The sequence below is a fragment of the Convolutriloba macropyga genome, chromosome 11, assembly GCF_964194025.1.
Source record: "Convolutriloba macropyga chromosome 11, txConMacr16.3, whole genome shotgun sequence".
NCBI lineage: Eukaryota > Metazoa > Xenacoelomorpha > Acoela > Convolutidae > Convolutriloba > Convolutriloba macropyga.
Genome location: NC_134478.1, coordinates 1,423,939 through 1,448,914, shown reverse-complemented (window position 1 = coordinate 1,448,914; position 24,976 = coordinate 1,423,939). Strand labels below are relative to the sequence as shown.

The 24,976-nt window shown below is 39.3% G+C and overlaps 15 non-coding genes across 15 annotated transcripts; all 15 read left to right on the top strand.

Annotated features, from left to right (window-relative positions):
* The first annotated feature begins 3,452 nt into the window (after positions 1-3,452).
* On the top strand, positions 3,453-3,537 carry Trnay-gua (transfer RNA tyrosine (anticodon GUA)). Its single transcript is given in 2 exon segments — positions 3,453-3,489; positions 3,502-3,537. It is a non-coding gene; the product is annotated as a tRNA-Tyr (tRNA).
* A 2,677-nt stretch (positions 3,538-6,214) lies between these two features.
* On the top strand, positions 6,215-6,300 carry Trnay-gua (transfer RNA tyrosine (anticodon GUA)). The gene is given in 2 exon segments: positions 6,215-6,251; positions 6,265-6,300. It is a non-coding gene; the product is annotated as a tRNA-Tyr (tRNA).
* An 825-nt stretch (positions 6,301-7,125) lies between these two features.
* On the top strand, positions 7,126-7,211 carry Trnay-gua (transfer RNA tyrosine (anticodon GUA)). Its single transcript is given in 2 exon segments — positions 7,126-7,162; positions 7,176-7,211. It is a non-coding gene; the product is annotated as a tRNA-Tyr (tRNA).
* An 836-nt stretch (positions 7,212-8,047) lies between these two features.
* Trnay-gua (transfer RNA tyrosine (anticodon GUA)) lies at positions 8,048-8,133 on the top strand. The gene is given in 2 exon segments: positions 8,048-8,084; positions 8,098-8,133. It is a non-coding gene; the product is annotated as a tRNA-Tyr (tRNA).
* Positions 8,134-8,964: 831 nt separating this feature from the next.
* Trnay-gua (transfer RNA tyrosine (anticodon GUA)) lies at positions 8,965-9,050 on the top strand. Its single transcript is given in 2 exon segments — positions 8,965-9,001; positions 9,015-9,050. It is a non-coding gene; the product is annotated as a tRNA-Tyr (tRNA).
* Positions 9,051-11,704: 2,654 nt separating this feature from the next.
* Trnay-gua (transfer RNA tyrosine (anticodon GUA)) lies at positions 11,705-11,790 on the top strand. Its single transcript is given in 2 exon segments — positions 11,705-11,741; positions 11,755-11,790. It is a non-coding gene; the product is annotated as a tRNA-Tyr (tRNA).
* Positions 11,791-12,558: 768 nt separating this feature from the next.
* On the top strand, positions 12,559-12,644 carry Trnay-gua (transfer RNA tyrosine (anticodon GUA)). Its single transcript is given in 2 exon segments — positions 12,559-12,595; positions 12,609-12,644. It is a non-coding gene; the product is annotated as a tRNA-Tyr (tRNA).
* A 1,742-nt stretch (positions 12,645-14,386) lies between these two features.
* Positions 14,387-14,472, top strand: Trnay-gua (transfer RNA tyrosine (anticodon GUA)). Its single transcript is given in 2 exon segments — positions 14,387-14,423; positions 14,437-14,472. It is a non-coding gene; the product is annotated as a tRNA-Tyr (tRNA).
* Positions 14,473-15,291: 819 nt separating this feature from the next.
* On the top strand, positions 15,292-15,377 carry Trnay-gua (transfer RNA tyrosine (anticodon GUA)). Its single transcript is given in 2 exon segments — positions 15,292-15,328; positions 15,342-15,377. It is a non-coding gene; the product is annotated as a tRNA-Tyr (tRNA).
* A 2,617-nt stretch (positions 15,378-17,994) lies between these two features.
* On the top strand, positions 17,995-18,080 carry Trnaf-gaa (transfer RNA phenylalanine (anticodon GAA)). The gene is given in 2 exon segments: positions 17,995-18,031; positions 18,045-18,080. It is a non-coding gene; the product is annotated as a tRNA-Phe (tRNA).
* A 2,675-nt stretch (positions 18,081-20,755) lies between these two features.
* Trnay-gua (transfer RNA tyrosine (anticodon GUA)) lies at positions 20,756-20,841 on the top strand. The gene is given in 2 exon segments: positions 20,756-20,792; positions 20,806-20,841. It is a non-coding gene; the product is annotated as a tRNA-Tyr (tRNA).
* An 833-nt stretch (positions 20,842-21,674) lies between these two features.
* Trnay-gua (transfer RNA tyrosine (anticodon GUA)) lies at positions 21,675-21,760 on the top strand. The gene is given in 2 exon segments: positions 21,675-21,711; positions 21,725-21,760. It is a non-coding gene; the product is annotated as a tRNA-Tyr (tRNA).
* Positions 21,761-22,598: 838 nt separating this feature from the next.
* Trnay-gua (transfer RNA tyrosine (anticodon GUA)) lies at positions 22,599-22,684 on the top strand. Its single transcript is given in 2 exon segments — positions 22,599-22,635; positions 22,649-22,684. It is a non-coding gene; the product is annotated as a tRNA-Tyr (tRNA).
* Positions 22,685-23,510: 826 nt separating this feature from the next.
* On the top strand, positions 23,511-23,596 carry Trnay-gua (transfer RNA tyrosine (anticodon GUA)). Its single transcript is given in 2 exon segments — positions 23,511-23,547; positions 23,561-23,596. It is a non-coding gene; the product is annotated as a tRNA-Tyr (tRNA).
* An 831-nt stretch (positions 23,597-24,427) lies between these two features.
* Positions 24,428-24,513, top strand: Trnay-gua (transfer RNA tyrosine (anticodon GUA)). The gene is given in 2 exon segments: positions 24,428-24,464; positions 24,478-24,513. It is a non-coding gene; the product is annotated as a tRNA-Tyr (tRNA).
* The last annotated feature ends 463 nt before the right edge of the window (positions 24,514-24,976 follow it).

Sequence of the window (24,976 nt, the reverse complement as noted above, 5' to 3'; positions counted from 1 at the left end):
GACTGTTAGTCAGGTGGAGTTACCACGAGGCTAAGAGGGCCTGAAATTATTCTCGCCAAGAGGATGGATTTACTGTCCTGGGTACTACATGTTTTTTAGTTGCTATTAATTTAAGTTTGAAGTTCTTATTGTAAGTGTGTGTTTTTCTGCCGTACGGATTCTGCGCTATTCTAGAACACACTTGGCTTTTAACTAAATTTTTCACACGTATCTTTGTGGTGTATGCGTAATCTCAGAAGCTCACAATCTGTAATATGTTAATTGTTAAGATAAAAGCGATTGTGAGAGACGGTGGTTTGTAATCGTTATAGCGCAGTTTGCAAGATGAAAGACTGATAGCCTGAAGTTTGATGTGTTCTTCTGTTATCATTATCCGTAAAATTGCTATGAAACTAAGTTTTAAATAGTTTTAGCTGTTTTGTCTTATATTCCTTTTTTTAGTTAATATCAGTCTTAATTGAGGACAAGGGTCAACAGCCCTCCTAACTTAACATGTTTTAGGGGTCCTTAATCAGGGGACCTAGCGTAATAATTGCGTTTTGAGACGCGCTTTACCATCCTTTTTAAGCTCCTAATTTGCGCTGATTTTGCGCTGATAAAGATAGCGGTATAGCAAAAACAAGCTAATCAACAACGCCATTATCCAGAAATTTGCTGTAGAAAGAGTGAAAGACAAGTGCAATACACATAAATAGTCTAAGTTGGACACCAATGGCTGATAAACTAGGGGCATGGGTTCTAGCCCGAATTGGTGCGAAACACCAACCTCAACTTCTTTTAAACCTTCTATTCGTGTAAATGATTTTCTGGTTATGGTTTTGCGGGCCTGCTAGTGACTATGAGCTCTGTCACATCAGGCCCTTTCTTCACGAACAACGGTTGTCCATGGCCTTCGATCCTGGACCTTAACCTGTGCATTTAGTACCAGAAGGAGTTGAGAAAAAAAGTTTTATGTTCATACTTTAATCTTCAATCACGAATTTTTATTCTTACGTGACCAATATGGGAATAACAGAAACATACAATTCATATTTTGAAAACTGAAATGAACTGTTGAAAATTGTTTTATTAAAATCACGTACCCCTCGTTCCGCAATGTGGCTGAGTTCCGTTTTTTGTCGTGCTGAATTCCAATCCAGAATCCGGCGGAGAAAACTGAAAAAAAAACTGTTGAAAATTGTTTTATTAAACTGTTGATCTGCTGTTTTATAAACATAGTCATGGTAACCAAGTGAATTGTTAATTCAAAAATTCACTCGTAAAAAATTTCCCCAAACTTGTTTTAGTGTGAGAAAGTTTAATTTGAAACTCATCCAAAGACACGTACTCCTCGTTCCCCAATGTGGCTCATTTCCGTTTTTCGTCGTACTGCATTCCGATTCAGAATCAGTCGGAGACATCTCAGCTCACAGAACCACGCGCACTCATAAAAATCTTTGGAACTGGCCCGGACCTCATAGTCCTTTATTGGCTCCTTGTGTTGTTTTGTAGTTGATATTATAACAGCCGCCTATACAAAAATTATTAAATCAATTCAATTTCACAAAGTTAGGCCAACTATGGTCGCGCCCGAAAAAAGTTATGCAATGCTGAATGACTCAAAGACAATAATGTCAACCACAGATAGCTGAGTTGGTAGAGCGGAGGACTGTAGAGTAAATACAGATCTTAGGTCCCTGGTTCGAGTCCAGGTCGGTGGAGTTTCGTTTTCTTTACCCCACTTTGTTTAACTCCCTGAAAACTGAGTGAAGCGGAATCCTTTGACTCACTGGCTACTTCTATCAGTTTAAAAGACGGCACGTTTATTTCTCCTGTTATGAGTCTCCTGATATGAGTCTTATTCATGCGACAATAGCCTCAGCCCCACAATGATTATGAGCTCTGTCACATCAGACCCTTTCCTCACGGACAACGGTTGTCCGTGGCTTTTGATCCGGGACCTCAACCTGGGCATTAAGTACCATAAGGAGTTGAAAAAAATTGTTTTATGTTCATACTTTATTCTTCAATCACGAGTTTTTTTTCTTACCTGACCAATATGGGAATAACAGAAACATACAATTCATATTTTGAAAACTAAAAAAAAACTGTTGAAAATTGTTTTATTAAACTGTTGATCTGCTGTTTTATAAACATAGTCATGGTAACCAAGTGAATTGTTAATTCTAAAATTCACTCATAAAAAATTTACCCAAACTTTTTTTAGAGTGAAAGTTTACTTTGAAACTCATCCAAAAACACGTACCCCTCGTTCCTCAATGTGGCTCATTTTCGTTTTTCGTCGTACTGCATTCCGAATCAGAATCAGCCGGAGACATCTCAGCTCACAAAACCACGCGCACTCATCAAAATCTTTGGAACTGGCCCGGACCTCATAGGCCTTTATTGGCTCCTTGTGTTGTTTTGTAGTTGATATTATAACAGCCGCCTATACAAAAATTATTAAATCAATTCAATTTCACAAAGTTAGGCCAACTATGGTCGCGCCCATAAAAAGATATGCAATGCTGAATAACTCAAAGACAATAATGTCAACCACAGATAGCTGAGTTGGTAGAGCGGAGGACTGTAGAGTAAATACAGATCTTAGGTTCCTGGTTCGAGTGCAGGTCGGTGGAGTTTCGTTTTCTTTACCCCACTTTGTTTAACTCCCTGAAAACTGAGTGAAGCGGAATCCTTTGACTCATTGGCTATTTGTATCAGTTTCAAGGACGACACATTTATTTCTCCGCTTATGAGTCCCCTGATATGAGTCTCATTCATGCAACAATAGCATCAGCCCCACAATGACTATGAGCTCTATTAGATCAAACTCTTTCTTCACGAACAACGGTTGTCCCAGGCCTTCGATCCAGCACCTCAAACTGGGCATTTATTCACAAAAATTAGTTGAAAAAAACACTATGTTCATACTTCAATCTTCAAGCACGAGTATTCATTTTTACCTGACCAAAGTTGGGAGAACAGAAACATACATTTCACATTTGGAAAAACGAAATGAACTGTTGAAAATTGTTTTACTAAACTGTTCATCTGCTGTTTTATAAACATAGTTATTATAACCAAGTTAATTTTTAATTCAAAAGTTTGCTCGTAAAAAATTTACTTGAACTTTATTTTGTGTGAAACAATTTATTTGATACTCATCCAAAAATACGTACCCCTCGTTCCGCAATGTTGCTTAGTTCCATTTTTCGTCGTCATGACTTCTGATCTAGAGCCCGGTGGAGACACTGCAGCCGACAAAATTACCCGCACTCATCAATATTTTCCGAACTGGCCAATTCCCCACAGGTCTTTATTGCCTCCTCGTGTAGTTTTTAGTGTTGATATAATAACAGTCGCGTATACACCAAATATTGAATCAATTCCCTTTCACAAAGATATGCCAACTAAGATGGCTCCCGTAAAAAGTTATGCCATGCTGAATGACCCAAAGATAAAAATGCCAACCACGGATAGCTCAGTTGGTAGAGCGGAGGGCTGTAGAGTAAATATGAGATCCTTAGGTCCCTGGTTCGAGTCCGAGTTGGTGGAGTTCCATTTTCTTTACCTCACTTTGTTTACCTCCGCGATAATTGAGTGAAGCTGAATCCTTTGACTAACTTGCTACTTCTATCAGTTTAAAGGAAGAAACGTTTAATTCTCCTGTTATGAGTCCCCTGATATGAGTCTAATTCATGCGCCAATAGCTTCAACCACACTATGACTATGAGCTCTGTCACATCAGACTCTTTCTTCGCGAACAACGGTTGTCCCAGGTTTTCGATCCGGCACCTCAACCTGTGCATTTATTACCAGAGTGTGTCGAGAAAAACACTTTTATGTTCATACTTAAATCTTCAATCACGATTTTTTATTCTTACCAGACCATTGGAGAGAAAAGAAACACACATTCCATATTTAGAAAACTAAAAAAAAACTGTTGAAAATTGTTTTATAAAACTGTTGATCTGCTGTTTTCTAAACATAGTTAAGGTAACTAAGTTAATTGTTATTTCAGAAATTCACTCTTAAAAAAATTTTACCTAAAATTTATTTAAAGTGAAACAATTAAAATTGAAACTCACCCAAAAATTTATACCCCTCGTTCCGCAATGTGGTTCAGTTCCGTTTTTCGTCGAGCTGAATTCCGATCCAGAATCCGTCAGAGACATCGCACCTGACAAAACTACGCGCACTCATCAATATCTTCTGAACTGGCCATGACCCCACAGGCCTTCCTTGCCCCCTTGTGTAGTTTTTGGTGTTGATTTAAAAACAGTCAGCTATACAAAAAATATTTAATCAATTCCATTTCGCAAAGATATGCCCAATAAGATGGCGCCCGTAAAAAATTATGCCATGCTGAATGACTCAAAGATAGTCATGTCATCCACCGATAGCTGAGTTGGTAGAGCAGAGGACTGTAGAGTAAATACTGAGATCCTTAGACCCCTGGTTCGAGTCCGGATCGAATGAGTTCCGTTTTCTTTATCTCACTTTGTTTACCTCCGCAATAATTCAGTGAAGCTGAATCCTTTGACTAACTGGCTACTTCAATCAGTTTAAGGGAAGTTACGTTTAATTCGCCTGCTAAGAGTCCCCTGAATTGAGTCTCATTCATGCGCAAATAGCCTTAACCCCACAATAACTATGAGCTCTGTCACATCAGACCCTTTCTTCATGAACAACAGTTGTCCCAGGCCTTCGATCCGGCACCTCAACCTTAGCCTTTATTACAAGAATGAGTTGAGAAAATCACTTTTATGTTCATACTTTAATCTTCAAACACGATGTTTTAGTCTTACCAGACCAAAAAGTGGAGAGTAGAAACATACATTCCATATTTGGAAAACTGAAATGAACTGTTGAAAATTGTTTTAATAAACCGTTGATCTGCTGTTTTATAAACATAGTTAAGGTAACTAAGTTAATTGTTAATTCAAAAGTTCACTCTTTGAAAAAAATTTACCTGAACTTTATTTAAAGTGAAACAATTAAAATTGAAACTCATCCACAAATACGTACCCCGAGCTCTACAATGTGGCTCAGTTCCGTTTTTCGTCGTACTGATTTCCAATCCAGAATCCGTCAGAGACATCGCACCTGACAAAACTACGCGCACTCATCAATATCTTCCGAACTGGCCAGGACCCCACAGGCCTTCATTGCCCCCTTGTGTAGTTCTTGGTGTTGATATAAATACAGTCACTTATACAAGAAATATTTAATCAATTCCATTTCACAAAGATATGCCCACTAAGATGGCGCCCGTAAAAAACCATGCCATATTGAATGACTCAAAGATAATAATGCCAACCAACGATAGCTCAGATGGTAGCGCGGAATACTGTAGAGTAAATTCTTAGATCCTTAGGTCCCTGGTTCGAGTCCGGGTCGGTGGAGTTCCGTTTTCTTTATCTCACTTTGTTTACCTCAGCAATAATTCAGTGAAGGTGAATCCTTTGACTAACTGGCAACTTCTATCAGTTTAAGGGAAGCCACCTTTAATTCTCCTGTTATGATTCCCCTGATTTGAGTCTCATTCATGCGCAAATAGCCTCAACCCCACGATAACTATGAGCTCTGTCACATCAGACCCTTTCTTCATGAACAACAGTTGTCCCAGGCCTTCGATCCGGCACCTCAACCTTAGCATTTGTTACCAGAATAAGTTGAGAAAAACACTTTTTTGTTCCCAATTTAATCTGCAAACACGAGGTTTTAGTCTTACCAGACCAAAGTGAGGAGAATAGAAACATATATTCCATATTTAAAAAACTGAAATGAACTGTTGAAAATTGTTTTAATAAACCGTTGATCTGCTGTTTTATAAAAATAGTTATGGTAACTAAGTTAATTGTTATTTCAAAAGTTCACTCTTTGAAAAAAAATTACCTGAACTTTGTTTAAAGTGAAACAATTAAAATTGAAACTCATCCAAAAATACGTACGCAATGTGGTCCAGGTCCGTTTTTCGTTCTGCTGAATTCCGATCCAGAATCCGTCAGAGACATCAGAGCTGACCAAACTACGCGCATTCATCAATATCTTCCGAACTGGCCAGGACCCCACAAGCCTTTAATGCCTCCTTGTGCAGTTTTTGGTGTTATAAAAACAGTCACCTATAGAAGAAATATTTAATCCATTGCATTACAGAAAGATATGCCCACTAAGATGGCGCCCGTAAAAAGTTATGCCATGCTGAATGACTGAAAGATGGTAATGCCAACCACCGATAGCTCAGTTGGTAGAGCGGAGGACTGTAGAGTAAACACTGAGATCCTTAGGTCCCTGGTTCGAGTCCGGGTCTGTGGAGTTCCGTTTTCTTTATCTCACTTTGTTTACCTCCGCGATAATTGAGTGAAGCTGATCCTTTGACTAACTGGCTACTTCTATCAGTTTAAGGGAAGACACGTTTGATTCCTCTGTTATGAGTCCCCTGATTTGAGTCTCATTCATGCGCAAATAGCCTCAACCCCACGATAACTATGAGCTCTGTCACATCAGACCCTTTCTCCATGAACAACAGCTGTCCCAGGCGTTCGATCCGGCACCTCAACCTTAGCATTTATTACCAGAATAAGTTGAGAAAAACACTTTTATGTTCATACTTTAATCTTCAAACACGAGGTTTTAGTCTTATCAGACCAAAGTGGGAGAATACAAACATACATTCCATATTTGGAAAACTGAAATGAACTGTTGAAAATTGTTTTAATAAAACGTTGATCTGCTGTTCTATAAACATAGTTATGGTAACCAAGTTAATTGTTACTTCAAAAGTTCACTCTTTGAAAAAAAATTACCTGAACTTTGTTTAAAGTGAAACAATTAAAATTGAAACTCATCCAAAAATACGTACGCAATGTGGTCCAGGTCCGTTTTTCGTTGTGCTGAATTCAGATCCAGAATCCGTCAGAGACATCAGAGCTGACCAAACTACGCGCACTCATCAATATCTTCCGACCTGCCCAGGACCCCACAAGCCTTTAATGCCTCCTTGTGCAGTTTTTGGTGTTATAAAAACAGTCACCTATACAAGAAATATTTAATCCATTGCATTACAGAAAGATATGCCCACTAAGATGGCGCCCGTAAAAAGTTATGCCATGCTGAATGACTCAAAGATGGTAATGCCAACCACCGATAGCTCAGTTGGTAGAGCGGAGGACTGTAGAGTAAACACTGAGATCCTTAGGTCCCTGGTTCGAGTCCGGGTCGGTGGAGTTCCGTTTTCCTTATCTCACTTTGTTTACCTCCGCGATAATTGAGTGAAGCTGATCCTTTGACTAACTGGCTAATTCTATCAGTTTAAGGGAAGACACGTTTGATTCTTCTGTTATGAGTCCCCTGATTTGAGTCTCATTCATGCGCAAATAGCCTCAACCCCACGATAACTATGAGCTCTGTCACATCAGACCCTTTCTCCATGAACAACAGTTGTCCCAGGCCTTCGATCCGGCACCTCAACCTTAGCATTTATTACCAGAATAAGTTGAGAAAAACACTTTTATGTTCATACTTTAATCTTCAAACACGAGGTTTTAGTCTTACCAGACCAAAGTGGGAGAATACAAACATACATTCCATATTTGGAAAACTGAAATGAACTGCTGAAAATTGTTTTATTAAACTGTTGATCTGCTGTTTTACAAACATACACATGGTAACCAATTTAATTGTTAATTCAAAAGTTCACTCCTAAAAAAAATTTAACTGAAATTTATTTAGTGTGAAACAATATAATTTGATACTCATCCACAAATACGTACCCCGAGCTCCACAATGTGGCTCAGTTCCGTTTTTCGTCGTACCGATTTCCAATCCAGAATCCGTCAGAGACATCCCACCTGACAAAACTACGCGCACTCATCAATATCTTCCGAACTGGCCAGGACCCCACAGGTTTCCATATCCCCTTGTGTAGTTCTTGGTGTTGATATAAAAACAGTCACTTATACAAGAAATGTTTAATCAATTCCATTTCACAAAGATATGCCCACTAAGATGGCGCCCGTAAAAAACCATGCCATATTGAATGACTCAAAGATGATAATGCCAACCACCGATAGCTCAGTTGGTAGCGCGGAGGACTGTAGAGTAAATACTTAGATCCTTAGGTCCCTGGTTCGAGTCCGGGTCGGTGGAGTTCCGTTTTCTTTATCTCACTTTGTTTACCTCCGCAATAATTCAGTGAAGCTGAATCCTTTGACTAACTGGCTAATTCTATCAGTTTAAAGGAAGCCACCTTTAATTCTCCTGTTATGATTCCACTGATTTGAGTCTCATTCATGCGCAAATAGCCTCAACCCCACGATAACTATGAGCTCTGTCACATCAGACCCTTTCTTCATGAACAACAGTTGTCCCAGGCCTTCGATCCGGCACCTCAACCTTAGCATTTGTTACCGGAATAAGTTGAGAAAAACACTTTTATGTTCATACTTTAATCTTCAAACACGAGGTTTTTAGTCTAACCAGACCAAAGTGGGGAGAATAGAAACACGTATTCCATATTTAAAAAACTGAAATGAACTGTTGAAAATTGTTTTAATAAACCGTTGATCTGCTGTTTTATAAACATAGTTATGGTAACCAAGTTTATTGTTATTTCAAAAGTTCACTCTTTGAAAAAAATTTACATGAACTTTGTTTAAAGTGAAACAACTAAAATTGAAACTCATCCAAAATTACGTACGCAATGTGGTCCAGGTCCGTTTTTCGTTGTGCTGAATTCCGATCCAGAATCCGTCAGAGACATCAGAGCTGACCAAACTACGCGCACTCATCAATATCTTCCGAACTGGCCAGGACCTCACAAGCCTTTAATGCCTCCTTGTGTAGTTTTTGGTGTTGATATAAAAACAGTCACCTATACAAGAAATATTTAATCCATTGCATTACAGAAAGATATGCCCACTAAGATGGCGCCCGTAAAAAGTTATGCCATGCTGAATGACTCAAATAAGGTAATGCCAACCACCGATAGCTCAGTTGGTAGAGCGGAGGACTGTAGAGTAAACACTGAGATCCTTAGGTCCCTGGTTCGAGTCCGGGTCGGTGGAGTTCCGTTTTTTCTATCTCACTTTGTTTACCTCAGCGATAATTGAGTGAAGCTGATCCTTTGACTAACTGGCTACTTCTATCAGTTTAAGGGAAGACACGTTTAATTCTTCTGTTATGAGTCCCCTGATTTGAGTCTCATTCATGCGCAAATAGCCTCAACCCCACGATAACTATGAGCTCTGTCACATCAGACCCTTTCTCCATGAACAACAGTTGTCCCAAGCCTTCGATCCGGCACCTCAACCTTAGCATTTGTTACCAGAATAAGTTGAGAAAAACACTTTTATGTTCATACTTTAATCTTCAAACACGAGGTTTTAGTCTTACCAGACCAAAGTGGGGAGAATAGACCCACATACTCCATATTTAAAAAACTGAAATGAACTGTTGAAGATAGTTTTCATAAACCGTTGATCTGCTGTTTTATAAACATAGTTATGGTAATTAAGTTAATTGTTAATTCAAAAGTTCACTCTTTGAAAAAAATTTACCTGAACTTTGTTTAAAGTCAAACAACTAAAATTGAAACTCATCCAAAAATACGTACGCAATGTGGTTCAGGTCCGTTTTTCGTTGTGCTGAATTCCGATCCAGAATCCGTCAGAGACATCGCACCTGACAACACTACGCGCACTCATCATCAATATCTTCTGAACTGGCCATGACCCCACAGGCCTTCATTGCCCCCTTGTGTAGTTTTTGGTGTTGATATAAAAACAGTCACCTATACAAAAAAAATTTAATCAATTCCATTTCACAAAGATATGCCCAATAAGATGGCGCCCGTAAAAAATTATGCCATGCTGAATGACTTAAAGATAAGAACGTCAACCACCGATAGATGAGTTGATAGAGCGGAGGACAGTAGAGAAAATACTGAGATCCTTAGGTCCCCGGTTCGAGTCCCTGTCGGAGGAGTTCCGTTTTCTTTACCTCACTTTGTTTACCTCCGCGATAATTGAGTGAAGCTGATCCTTTGACTAACTGGGGACTTCTATCAGTTTAAGGGACGGCACGTTTATTTCGCTGCTATTAGTCCCCTGATATGAGTCTTATTCATGCGACAATAGCCTCAGCCCCACAATGACTATGAGCTCTGTCACATCAGACTCTTTCCTCACGAACAACGGTTTTCCCAAACCTTCGATCCGGCACCTCAACCTTAGCATTTATTACCAGAATAAGTTGAGAAAAACACTTTTATGTTCATACTTTAATCTTCAAACACGAGGTTTTAGTCTTACAAGACCAAAGTTGGGAGAATAGAAACACATATTCCCTATTTAAAAAACTGAAATGAACTGTTGAAAATTGTTTTAATAAACCATTGATCTGCTGTTTTATAAACATAGTTATGGTAACTAAGTTAATTCAAAAGTTCACTCTTTGAAAAAAATTTACCTGAACTTTGTTTAAAGTGAAACAACTAAACTTGAAACTCATCCAAAAATACGCACGCAATGTGGTTCAGGTCCGTTTTTCGTTGTGCTGAATTCCGATCCAGAATCCGTCAGAGACATCAGAGCTGACCAAACTACGCGCACTCATCAAAATCTTCTGAACTGGCCAGGACCCCAAAAGCCTTTAATGCCTCCTTGCTAAGTTTTTGGTGTTGATATAAAAACAGCCATCTATACAAGAAATATTTAATCCATTGCGTTACAGAAAGATATGCCCACTAAGATGGCGCCCGTAAAAAATTATTCCATGCTGAATGACTCAAAGATAGTAATGCCAACCACCGATAGCTCAGTTGGTAGAGCGGATGTCTGTAGAGTAAATACTGAGATCCTGAGGTCCCTGGTTCGAGTCCGGGTCAGTGGAGTTCAGTTTTCTTTATCTCACTTTGTTTACCTCCGCGAGAATTGAGTGAAGCTGATCCTTTGACTAACTGGCTAGTTCTATCATTTTAAGTGAAGACACGTTTAATTCTTCTGTTATGAGTCCCCTGATTTGAGTTTCATTCATGCGCAAATAGCCTCAACCCCACGACAACTATGAGCTCTGTCACATCAGACCCTTTCTTCATGAACAACAGTTGTCCCAGGCCTTCGATCCGGCACCTCAACCTTAGCATTCATTACCAGAATAAGTTGAGAAAAACACTTTTATGTTCATACTTTAATCTTCAAACACGAGGTTTTTAGTCTAACCAGACCAAAGTGGGGAGAATAGAAACACATATTCCATATTTAAAAAACTGAAATGAACTGTTGAAAATTGTTTTAATAAACCGTTGATCTGCTGTTTTATAAACATAGTTATGACAACCAAGATAATTGTTATTTCAAAAGTTCACTCTTTGAAAAAAATTCACATGAACTTTGTTTAAAGTGAAACAACTAAAATTGAAACTCATCCAAAAATACGTACGCAATGTGGTTCAGGTCCGTTTTTCGTTGTGCTGAATTCCGATCCAGACTCCGTCAGAGACATCAGAGCTGACCAAACTACGCGCACTCATCAATATCTTCCGAACTGGCCAGGACCCCACAAGCCGTTAATGCCTCCTTGTTTATTTTTGGTGTTGATATAAAAACAGTCCACTATACAAGAAATATTTAATCCATTGCATTACAGAAATATATGCCCACTAAGATGGCGCCCGTAAAAAGTTATGCCATGCTGAATGACTCAAAGATAGTAAAGGCAAGCACCGATCGCTCAGTTGGTAGAGCGGAGGACTGTAGAGTAAATACTGAGATCCTTAGGTCCCTGGTTCGAGTCCGGGTCGGTGGAGTTCCGTTTTCTTTATCTCACTTTGTTTACCTCCGCGATAATTGAGTGAAGCTGATCCTTTGACTAACTGGCTACTTCTATAAGTTTAAGGGAAGACACGTTTAATTCTTCTGTTATGAGTCCCCTGATATGAGTCTCATTCATGCGCAAATAGCCTCAAACAAAACGATAACTATGAGCTCTGTCACATCAGACCCTTTCTTCATGAACAACAGTTGTCCCAGGCCTTCGATCCGGCACCTCAAACTTAGCATTTATTACCAGAAGAAGTTGAGAAAAATACTTTTATGTTCATACTTTAATCTTCAAACACGAGGCTTTAGTCTTACCAGACAAAAGTGGGGAGAATAGAAACATACATTCCATATTTAAAAAACTGAAATGAACTGTTGAAAAGTTATGGTAACTAAGTTAATTGTTATTTCAAAAGTTCACTCTTTGAAAAAAAATTACCTGAACTTTGTTTAAAGTGAAACAATTAAAATTGAAATTCATCCAAAAATACGTACGCAATGTGGTTCAGGTCCGTTTTTCGTTGTGCTGAATTCCGATCCAGAATCCGTCAGAGACATCCGAGCTGACCAAAATAAGCGCACTCATCAATATCTTCCGAACTGGCCAGGACCCCACAAGCCTTTAATGCCTCCTTGTGTAGTTTTTGGTGTTGATATAAAAACAGTCACCTATACAAGAAATATTTAATCAAAAAAGTAAGGGCGCCCGTAAAAAGTTATGCCATGCTGAATGACTCAAATAAGGTAATGCCAACCACCGATAGCTCAGTTGGTAGAGCGGAGGACTGTAGAGTAAACACTGAGATCCTTAGGTCCCTGGTTCGAGTCCGGGTCAGTGGAGTTCCGTTTTTTCTATCTCACTTTGTTTACCTCAGAGATAATTGAGTGAAGCTGATCCTTTGACTAACTGGCTACTTCTATCAGTTTAAGGGAAGACATGTTTAATTCTTCTGTTATGAGTCCCCTGATTTGAGTCTCATTCATGCGCAAATAGCCTCAACCCCACGATAACTATGAGCTCTGTCACATCAGACCCTTTCTCCATGAACAACAGTTGTCCCAGGCCTTCGATCCGGCACCTCAACCTTAGCATTTATTACCAGAATAAGTTGAGAAAAACACTTTTATGTTCATACTTTAATCTTCAAACACGAGGTTTTAGTCTTACCAGACCAAAGTGGGGAGAATAGACCCACATACTCCATATTTAAAAAACTGAAATGAACTGTTGAAGATAGTTTTAATAAACCGTTGATCTGCTGTTTTATACACATAGTTATGGTAATTAAGTTAATTGTTAATTCAAAAGTTCACTCTTTGAAAAAAATTTACCTGAACTTTGTTTAAAGTCAAACAACTAAAATTGAAACTCATCCAAAAATACGTACGCAATGTGGTTCAGGTCCGTTTTTCGTTGTGGTGAATTCCGATCCAGAATCCGTCAGAGACATCGCACCTGACAAAACTACGCGCACTCATCATCAATATCTTCTGAACTGGCCATGACCCCACAGGCCTTCATTGCCCCCTTGTGTAGTTTTTGGTGTTGATATAATAACAGTCACCTATACAAAAAATATTTAATCAATTCCATTTCACAAAGATATGCCCAATAAGATGGCGCCCGTAAAAAATTATGCCATGCTGAATGACTTAAAGATAAGAACGTCAACCAACGATAGATGAGTTGATAGAGCGGAGGACAGTAGAGAAAATACTGAGATCCTTAGGTCCCCGGTTCGAGTCCCTGTCGGTGGAGTTCCGTTTTCTTTACCTCACTTTGTTTACCTCCGCGATAATTGAGTGAAGCTGATCCTTTGACTAACTGGCTACTTCTATAAGTTTAAGGGAAGACACGTTTAATTCTTCTGTTATGAGTCCCCTGATATGAGTCTCATTCATGCGCAAATAGCCTCAAACAAAACGATAACTATGAGCTCTGTCACATCAGACCCTTTCTTCATGAACAACAGTTGTCCCAGGCCTTCGATCCGGCACCTCAAACTTAGCATGTATTACCAGAATAAGTTGAGAAAAACACTTTTATGTTCATACTTTAATCTTCAAACACGAGGTTTTAGTCTTACAAGACCAAAAGTGGGGAGAATAGAAACACATATTCCATATTTAAAAAACTGAAATGAACTGTTGAAAATTGTTTTAATAAACAATTGATCTGCTGTTTTATAAACATAGTTATGGTAACTAAGTTAATACAAAAGTTCACTCTTTGAAAAAAATTTACCTGAACTTTGTTTAAAGTGAAACAACTAAACTTGAAACTCATCCAAAAATACGTACGCAATGTGGTTCAGGTCCGTTTTTCGTTGTGCTGAATTCCGATCCAGAATCCGTCAGAGACATCAGAGCTGACCAAACTACGCGCACTCATCAAAATCTTCTGAACTGGCCAGGACCCCAAAAGCCTTTAATGCCTCCTTGCTAAGTTTTTGGTGTTGATATAAAAACAGCCATCTATACAAGAAATATTTAATCCATTGCATTACAGAAAGATATGCCCACTAAGATGGCGCCCGTAAAAAATTATGCCATGCTGAATGACTCAAAGATAGTAATGCCAACCACCGATAGCTCAGTTGGTAGAGCGGATGTCTGTAGAGTAAATACTGAGATCCTTAGGTCCCTGGTTCGAGTCCGGGTCAGTGGAGTTCAGTTTTCTTTATCTCACTTTGTTTACCTCCGCGAGAATTGAGTGAAGCTGATCCTTTGACTAACTGGCTACTTCTATCATTTTAAGTGAAGACACGTTTAATTCTTCTGTTATGAGTCCCCTGATTTGAGTTTCATTCATGCGCAAATAGCCTCAACCCCACGACAACTATGAGCTCTGTCACATCAGACCCTTTCTTCATGAACAACAGTTGTCCCAGGCCTTCGATCCGGCACCTCAACCTTAGCATTCATTACCAGAATAAGTTGAGAAAAACACTTTTATGTTCATACTTTAATCTTCAAACACGAGGTTTTTAGTCTAACCAGACCAAAGTGGGGAGAATAGAAACACATATTCCATATTTAAAAAACTGAAATGAACTGTTGAAAATTGTTTTAATAAACCGTTGATCTGCTGTTTTATAAACATAGTTATGATAACCAAGTTAATTGTTATTTCAAAAGTTCACTCTTTGAAAAAAATTCACATGAACTTTGTTTAAAGTGAAACAACTAAAATTGAAACTCATCCAAAAATACGTACGCAATGTGGTTCAGGTCCGTTTTTCGTTGTGCTGAATTCCGATCCAGAGACATCAGAGCTGACCAAACTACGCGCACTCATCAATATCTTCCGAACTGGCCAGGACCCCACAAGCCGTTAATGCCTCCTTGTTTATTTTTGGTGTTGATATAAAAACAGTCCACTATACAAGAAATATTTAATCCATTGCATTACAGAAAGATATGCCCACTAAGATGGCGCCCGTAAAAAGTTATGCCATGCTGAATGACTCAAAGACAGTAATGGCAAGCACCAATCGCTCAGTTGGTAGAGCGGAGGACTGTAGAGTAAATACTGAGATCCTTAGGTCCCTGGTTCGAGTCCGGGTTAGTGGAGTTCAGTTTTCTTTATCTCACTTTGTTTACCTCCGCGAGAATTGAGTGAAGCTGATCCTTTGACTAACTGGCTACTTCTATCATTTTAAGTGAAGACACGTTTAATTCTTCTGTTATGAGTCCCCTGATTTGAGTTTCATTCATGCGCAAATAGCCTCAACCCCACGACAACTATGAGCTCTGTCACATCAGACCCTTTCTTCATGAACAACAGTTGTCCCAGGCCTTCGATCCGGCACCTCAACCTTAGCATTCATTACCAGAATAAGTTGAGAAAAACACTTTTATGTTCATACTTTAATCTTCAAACACGAGGTTTTTAGTCTAACCAGACCAAAGTGGGGAGAATAGAAACACATATTCCATATTTAAAAAACTGAAATGAACTGTTGAAAATTGTTTTAATAAACCGTTGATCTGCTGTTTTATAAACATAGTTATGATAACCAAGTTAATTGTTATTTCAAAAGTTCACTCTTTGAAAAAAATTCACATGAACTTTGTTTAAAGTGAAACAACTAAAATTGAAACTCATCCAAAAATACGTACGCAATGTGGTTCAGGTCCGTTTTTCGTTGTGCTGAATTCCGATCTAGAGACATCAGAGCTGACCAAACTACGCGCACTCATCAATATCTTCCGAACTGGCCAGGACCCCACAAGCCGTTAATGCCTCCTTGTTTATTTTTGGTGTTGATATAAAAACAGTCCACTATACAAGAAATATTTAATCCATTGCATTACAGAAAGATATGCCCACTAAGATGGCGCCCGTAAAAAGTTATGCCATGCTGAATGACTCAAAGACAGTAATGGCAAGCACCAATCGCTCAGTTGGTAGAGCGGAGGACTGTAGAGTAAATACTGAGATCCTTAGGTCCCTGTTTCGAGTCCGGGTCGGTGGAGTTCCGTTTTCTTTATCTCACTTTGTTTACCTCCGCGATAATTGAGTGAAGCTGATCCTTTGACTAACTGGCTACTTCTATAAGTTTAAGGGAAGACACGTTTAATTCTTCTGTTATGAGTCCCCTGATATGAGTCTCATTCATGCGCAAATAGCCTCAAACAAAACGATAACTATGAGCTCTGTCACATCAGACCCTTTCTTCATGAACAACAGTTGTCCCAGGCCTTCGATCCGGCACCTCAAACTTAGCATTTATTACCAGAAGAAGTTGAGAAAAACACTTTTATGTTCATACTTTAATCTTCAAACACGAGGCTTTAGTCTTACCAGACAAAAGTGGGGAGAATAGAAACATACATTCCATATTTAAAAAACTGAAATGAACTGTTGAAAAGTTATGGTAACTAAGTTAATTGTTATTTCAAAAGTTCACTCTTTGAAAAAAAATTACCTGAACTTTGTTTAAAGTGAAACAATTAAAATTGAAATTCATCCAAAAATACGTACGCAATGTGGTTCAGGTCCGTTTTTCGTTGTGCTGAATTCCGATCCAGAATCCGTCAGAGACATCCGAGCTGACCAAAATAAGCGCACTCATCAATATCTTCCGAACTGGCCAGGACCCCACAAGCCTTTAATGCCTCCTTGTGTAGTTTTTGGTGTTGATATAAAAACAGTCACCTATACAAGAAATTTTTAATCAATTCCATTTCACAATGACATGCCCACTAAGATGGCGCCCGTAAAAAGTCATGCCATGCTGAATGACTCAAAGATAATAATGCTAACCACCGATAGCTCAGGAGGTAGCGCGGAGGACTGTAGAGTAGATACTGAGATCCTTAGGTCCCTGGTTCGAGTCCGGGTCGGTTGAGTTCCATTTTCTTTATCTCACTATGTTTACCTCCGCAATAACTCAGTGAAGCTGAATCTTTTGACTAACTGGCTACTTCTAGCAGTTTACGGGAAGACACCTTTAATTCTCCTGTTATGAGTCCCCTGATTTGAGTCTCATTCATGCGCCAATAACCTCAACCCCACAATGACTATGAGCTGTCACATCAGACCCTTTCTTCACGAACAACGGTTGTCCCAGGCCTTCGATCCGGCACCCCGACCTGAGACTTTATTACCAGAATGAGTTGAGAATAATACTTTTATGTTCAAACTTTAACCTTCAATCAAGAGTTCTTATTCTTACCAGACCATAGTGGGGAGAACAGAAACAAACATTCCATATTTGGAAAACTGAAACGAACTGTTGAAAACTGTTTTATAAAACTGTTGATCTGCTGTTTTCTAAACAGAGTTATGGTAACTAAGTTAATTGTTAATTCAAAAATTCACTCTTAAAACAAATTTAGCTGAACTTTATTTAAAGTGAAACAATTAAAAATGAAACTCATCCAAAAATACGTACCCCTCGTTCCGCAATGTGGTTCAGTTTGGTTTTTGGTCGTGCTGAATTCCAATCCATAATCCGTCAGAAACATCCCAGCTGACAAAACTACGCGCACTCATCAATATCTTCCGAACTGGCCAGGACCCCACAAACCTTCATTGCCTCCTTGTGTAGTTTTTGGTGTTGATATTAAAACAGTCACCTATACAAATATATTTAATCAATTCCATTTCTTAACGATATGCCCACTAAGATGGCGCCCGTAAAAAGTTATGCCATGCTGAATGACTCAAAGATAGTCATGTCAACCACCGATAGCTCAGTTGGTAGAGCGGAGGACTGAACAGTAAATACTGCGATCCTTAGGTCCCTGGTTCGAGTCCGGGTCAGTGGAGTTCCGTTTTCTTTATCTCACTTTGTTTGCCTCCGCAATAAATCAGTGAAGCTGAATCCTTTGACTAACTGGCTACTTCTATCAGTTTAAGGGAAGACACGTTTAATTCTCCTGTTATGAGTCCCCTGATATGAGTCTAATTCATGCGCCAATAGCCTCAGCCCCACAATGACTATGAGTTATGTCACATCAGACCCTTTCTTCACGAACAACGGTTGTCCCAGGCCTTTGATCCGGGATCTCAACCTGTGCATTTATTACCAGAATGAGTTGAGAAAAAAACTTTTATGTTCATACTTTAATCTTCAATCACGAGTTTTCATTCTTACCAGACCAAAGTGGGGAAAATAGAAACGTACATTCCATATTTGGAAAACTGAAATGAACTTCTAAAAATTGTTTTATTAAACTGTTGATCTGCTGTTTTACAAACATAGACATGGTAACCAATTTAATTGTTAATTCAAAAGTTCACTCCTAAAAAAATTTTACCTGAACTTTATTTAGTGTGAAGCAATTTAATTTGATACTCATCCACAAATACGTACCCCGAGCTCCGCAATGTGGCGCAGTTCCGTTTTTCGTCGTACTGATTTCCAATCCAGAATCCGTCGGAGACATCCCAGCTGACATAACTACGCGCACTCATCAATATCTTCCGAACTGGCCAGGACCCCACAAGCCTTTAATGCCTCCTTGTGTAATTTTTGGTGTTGATATAAAAACAGTCAACTATACAAGAAATATTTAGTCAATTGCATTTCAGAAATATATGCCCACTAAGATGGCGCCCGTAAAAAGTTATGCCATGCTGAATGACTCAAAGATGGAAATGCCAACCACCGATAGCTCAGTTGCTAGAGCGCAAGACGGTAGAGTAAATACTGAGATCCTTAGGTCCCTGGTTCGAGTCCGGGTCGGTGGAGTTCCGTTTTCTTTATCTCACTTTGTTTACCTCCGCAATAATTCAGTGAAGCTGAATCCTTAGACTAACTGGCTACTTCTATCAGTTTAAGGGAAGACACGTCTGATTCTCCTGTTACGAGTCCCCTGACATGAGTCTCATTCATGCGCCAATAGCCTCAGCTCCAAAATGACTATGAGCTCTGTCACATCAGACCGTTTCTTCACGAACAACGGTTGTCCCAGGCCTTTGATCCGGGATCTCAATCTGTGCATTTAATACCAGAATGAGTTGAGAAAAACACTTTTATGTTCATACTTTAACCTTCAATCACAGGTTTTTATTCTTACCAGACCAAAGTGGGGAGAATAGAAACGTGCATTCCATATATCGAAAACTGAAATGAACTGCTGAAAATTGTTTTATTAAACTGTTGATCTGCAGTTTTACAAACATAGACATGGTAACCAAGTTAATTGTTAATTCAAAATTCCACTCGTAAAAAAAATAAACTGAACTTCAATTAGTGTGAAGCAATTTAACTGGATACTCAACCACAAATACGTACCCCGAGCTCCGCAATGTGGCTCAACTCCGTTTATCGTTGAACTGAATTCCTATCCAGAATCCGTCGGAGACATCCCAGCTGACAAAACTACGCGCACTCATCAATGTCCTCCGAACTGGCGAGGACCCAACAGGCTTTTATTGCCTCCTTGTGTAGTTTTTGGTTTTCATATAAAAACAGTCAGCTCTACAAAAAACATTTAATCAATTCCATTTCACAAAGATATGCCCACTAAGATGGCGACCTAAAAAGTTATGCCATGCTGAATGATTCAAAGACAATCATGTCATCCACCGATAGCTCAGTTGGTAGAGCGGAGAATTGTAGAGTAAATACTGGGAATTTTAGATCCCTGGTTAGAGTCCGGGTCGGTGGAATTCCGTTTTCTTTATCTCACTTTGTTTACCTCCGCAATAATTCAGTGAAGCTCAATCCTTTGACTAACTGGCTACTTCTATCAGTTTAAGGGAAGAAACGTTTAGTTCTTCTGTTATGAGTCCCCTGATATGAGTCTCATTCATGCGCCAATAGCCTCAGCCCCACAATGACTATGAGCTCTGTCACATCAGACCCCTTTCTTCACGAACAACGGTTGTCGCTGACCTTTGATCCGGGATCTCAACCTGTGCATTTATTACCTGAATCAGTTGAGAGTTCATACTTTAATCTTCAATCACGAGTTTTTAATCTTACCAGACCAAAGTGGGAGAATAGAAACGTACATTCCATACTTGGAAAACTGAAATGAACTGCTGAAAATTGTTTTATTAAACTGTTGATCTGCTGTTTTACAAACATAGACATGGTAACAAAGTTAATTGTTGATTCAAAAGTTCACTCGTAAAAAAAATTAACTGAACTTCAATTAGTGTTAAGCAATTTAACTGGATACTCAACCACAAATACGTACCCCGAGCTCCGCAATGTGGCCCAATTCCGTTTATCGTTGAACTGAATTCCTATCCAGAATCCGTCGGAGACATCCCAGCTGACAAAACTACGCGCACTCATTAGTATCTTCCGAACTGGCCAAGACCCACAGGCCTTCATTGCCTCCTTGTGTAGTTTTTGGTGTTGATATAAAAACAGTCATCTATACAACAAAAAATATTATATCAATTCCATTTCATAAAGATATGCCCACTAAGATGGCGCCCGTAAAAAGTTATGCCATTCTGAATGACTCAAAGATGGAAATGCCAACCACCGATAGCTCAGTTGGTAGAGCGGAGGACTGTAGAGTAAATACTGAGATCCTTAGGTCCCTGGTTCGAGTCCGGGTCGGTGGAGTTCCGTTTTCTTTATCTCACTTTAATTACCTCCGCAATAATTTAGTGAAGCTGAATCCTTTGACTAACTGGCTACTTCTATCAGTTTAAGAAAGACAAGTTTATTTCTCCTGTTATGAGTCCCCTGATGAGTCTCATTCATGCGCCAATAGCCTCAGCTCCACAATGACTATGAGCTCTGTCACATCAGACCCATTTCTTCACGAACAACGGTTGTCCAGGGCCTTCGATCCGGCACCTCAACCTGTGCATTTATTACCAGAATGAGTTGAGAAAAACACTTTTATGTATACTTTAATCTTCAATCTCGCGTTTTTATTCTTACCAGACCAGTGGGAAGAACAAAAACGTACATGTATATTTGGAAAACTGAAATGAACTGCTGAAAATTGTTTTATTAAACTGTTGATCTGCTGTTTTACAAACATAGACATGGTAACCAATTTAATTGCTAATTCAAACGTTCACTCCTAAAAAAAATTTAACTCAAATTTATTTAGTGTGAAGCAATTTAATTTGATACTCATCCACAAATACGTACCCGGAGCTCCACAATGTGGCTCAGTTCCGTTTTTCGTCGTACTCATTTGCGATCCAGAATCCGTCGGAGACATCCCAGCTGACAAAACTACGCGAACTCATTAGTATCTTCCGAATTGGCCAAGACCCAAAGGCCTTCATTGCCTCCTTATGTAGTTTTTGGTGTTGATATAAAAACAGTCACCTATGCAACAAAAAATATTTAATCAATTCCATTTCATAAAGATATGCCCACGAAGATGGCGCCCGTAAAAAGTTATGCATTCTGAATGACTCAAAGATGGAAATGCCAACCACCGATAGCTCAGTTGGTAGAGCGGAGGACTGTAGAGTAAATACTGAGATCCTTAGGTCCCTGGTTCGAGTCCGGGTCGGTGGAGTTCCGTTTTCTTTATCTCACTTTAATTACCTCCGCAATAATTTAGTGAAGCTGAATCCTTTGACTAACTGGCTACTTCTATCAGTTTAAGAAAGACAAGTTTATTTCTCCTGTTATGAGTCCCCTGATGAGTCTCATTCATGCGCCAATAGCCTCAGCTCCACAATGACTATGAGCTCTGTCACATCAGACCCATTTCTTCACGAACAACGGTTGTCCAGGGCCTTCGATCCGGCACCTCAACCTGTGCATTTATTACCAGAATGAGTTGAGAAAAACACTTTTATGTTCATACTTTAATCTTCAATCACGAGTTTTTATTCTTACCAGACCAAAATGGGAGAATAGAAACATACATTCCATATTTGGAAAACTGAAATGAACTGCTGAAAATTGTTTTTTTAAACTGTTGATCTGCTGTTTTACAAACATAGACATGGTAACCAAGTTAATTGTTAATTCAAAAGTTCACTCGTAAAAAAAAATTTAACTGAATTTTATTTAGTGTGAAGCAATTAATTTGATACTCATCCACAAATACGTACCCCGAGCTCCGCAATGTGGCTCAGTTCCGTTTTTCGTCGTACTGATTTCCGATCCAGAATCCGTCGGAGACATCCCAGCTGACAAAACTACGCGCACTCATTAGTATCTTCCGAATTGGCCAAGACCCAAAGGCCTTCATATTCTCCTTATGTAGTTTTTGGTGTTGATATAAAAACAGTCACCTATGCAACAAAAAATATTTAATCAATTCCATTTCACAAAGATATGCCCACTAAGATGGCGCCCGTAAAAAGTTATGCCATTCTGAATGACTCAAAGATGGAAATGCCAACCACCGATAGCTCAGTTGGTAGAGCGGAGGACTGTAGAGTAAATACTGAGATCCTTAGGTCCCTGGTTCGAGTCCGGGTCGGTGGAGTTCCGTTTTCTTTATCTCACTTTGCTTACCTCCGCAATAATTCAGTGAAGCTGAATCCTTTGACTAACTGGCTACTTCTATCAGTTTAAGGGAAGACACGTTTAATTCTTCTGTTATGAGTCCCCTGATTTGAGTTTCATTCATGCGCAAATAGCCTCAGCTCCACAATGACTGTGAGCTCTGTCACATCAGACCCCTGTCTTGACGAACAGCGGTTGTCCCAGGCCTTTGATCCGGGATCTCAACCTGTGCATTTATTACCAGAATGAGTTGAGAGTTCATACTTTAATCTTCAATCTCGCGTTTTTATTCTTACCAGACCAGTGGGAAGAACAAAAACGTACATGTATATTTGGAAAACTGAAATGAACTGCTGAAAATTGTTTTATTAAACTGTTGATCTGCTGTTTTACAAACATAGACATGGTAACCAATTTAATTGCTAATTCAAACGTTCACTCCTAAAAAAAATTTAACTCAAATTTATTTAGTGTGAAGCAATTTAATTTGATACTCATCCACAAATACGTACCCGGAGCTCCACAATGTGGCTCAGTTCCGTTTTTCGTCGTACTCATTTGCGATCCAGAATCCGTCGGAGACATCCCAGCTGACAAAACTACGCGAACTCATTAGTATCTTCCGAATTGGCCAAGACCCAAAGGCCTTCATTGCCTCCTTATGTAGTTTTTGGTGTTGATATAAAAACAGTCACCTATGCAACAAAAAATATTTAATCAATTCCATTTCATAAAGATATGCCCACGAAGATGGCGCCCGTAAAAAGTTATGCCATTCTGAATGACTCAAAGATGGCAATGCCAACCACCGATAGCTCAGTTGGTAGAGCGGAGGACTGTAGAGTAAATACTGAGATCCTTAGGTCCCTGGTTCGAGTCCGGGTCGGTGGAGTTCCGTTTTCTTTATCTCACTTTGTTTACCTCCGCAATAATTCAGTGAAGCTGAATCCTTTGGCTAGCTGGCTACTTCTATCAGTTTAAGGGAAGACACGTTTATTTCTCCTGTTATGAGTCCCCTGATGAGTCTCATTCATGCGCCAATAGCCTCAGCTCCACAATGACTATGAGCTCTGTCACATCAGACCCATTTCTTCACGAACAACGGTTGTCCCAGGCCTTTGATCCAGGATCTCAACCTGTGCATTTATTACCAGAATGAGTTGAGAAAAACACTTTTATGTTCATACTTTAATCTTCAATCCTGCGTTTTTATTCTTACCAGACCAGTGGGAAGAATAGAAACGTACATGTATATTTGAAAAACTGAAATGAACTGCTGAAAATTGTTTTATTAAACTGTTGATCTGCTGTTTTACAAACATAGACATGGTAACCAATTTAATTGTTAATTCAAACGTTCACTCCTAAAAAAAATTTAACTCAAATTTATTTAGTGTGAAGCAATTTAATTTGATACTCATCCACAAATACGTACCCCGAGCTCCACAAAGTGGCTCAGTTCCGTTTTTCGTCGTACTGATTTCCAATCCAGAATCCGTCGGAGACATCCCAGCTGACATAACTACGCGCAATCATATCTTCCGAACTGGCAAGGACCCAACAGGTCTTTATTACCTCCTTGTGTAGTTTTTGGTGTTGATATAATAACAGTCGCCTATACAAGAAATATTTAATCCATTGCATTACAGAAAGATATGCCCACTAAGATGGCGCCCGTAAAAAGTTATGCCATGCTGAATGACTCAAAGATAGTCATGTCAACCACCGATAGCTCAGTTGGTAGAGCGGAGGACTGTAGAGTAAATACTGAGATCCTTAGGTCCCTGGTTCGAGTCCGGGTCGGTGGAATTCCATTTTGTTTACCTCTTTGTTTACCTCCCTGATAACTGATACCTCCCACTCGTATTTATATTCCAACATTTTTTTTTCAGAATGGGCTAATATATATGCGAAGAGGGCTTTTTGATTCGTCAGTAAACTTTTTACTAACGTCTTTACGAATCGTAAAGGAAAAAACAGAAACATCATTTTGTTGATCTTTTCCCTTTGTCCGCCCCCCCCCCCCCCCCGTATACTATGGAACTGTCCCCCACCCCCCCCCCCCCCGTATACTATGGAACTGTCCCCCCGTGTTGGGGCACGTAGCCATTACATAGTAAATAATCTTGTAAAAATATGGCACGGGCGTGCAAACAATATGGACCCATTAAACGAAAACAAACTAAATGGCAGGGTCGTGTTCTCTCGAACTCAAGCAAAAGCATCTGGGACTAAACGTATCTAAGCCTACATCTGTGATGAAAATATGAA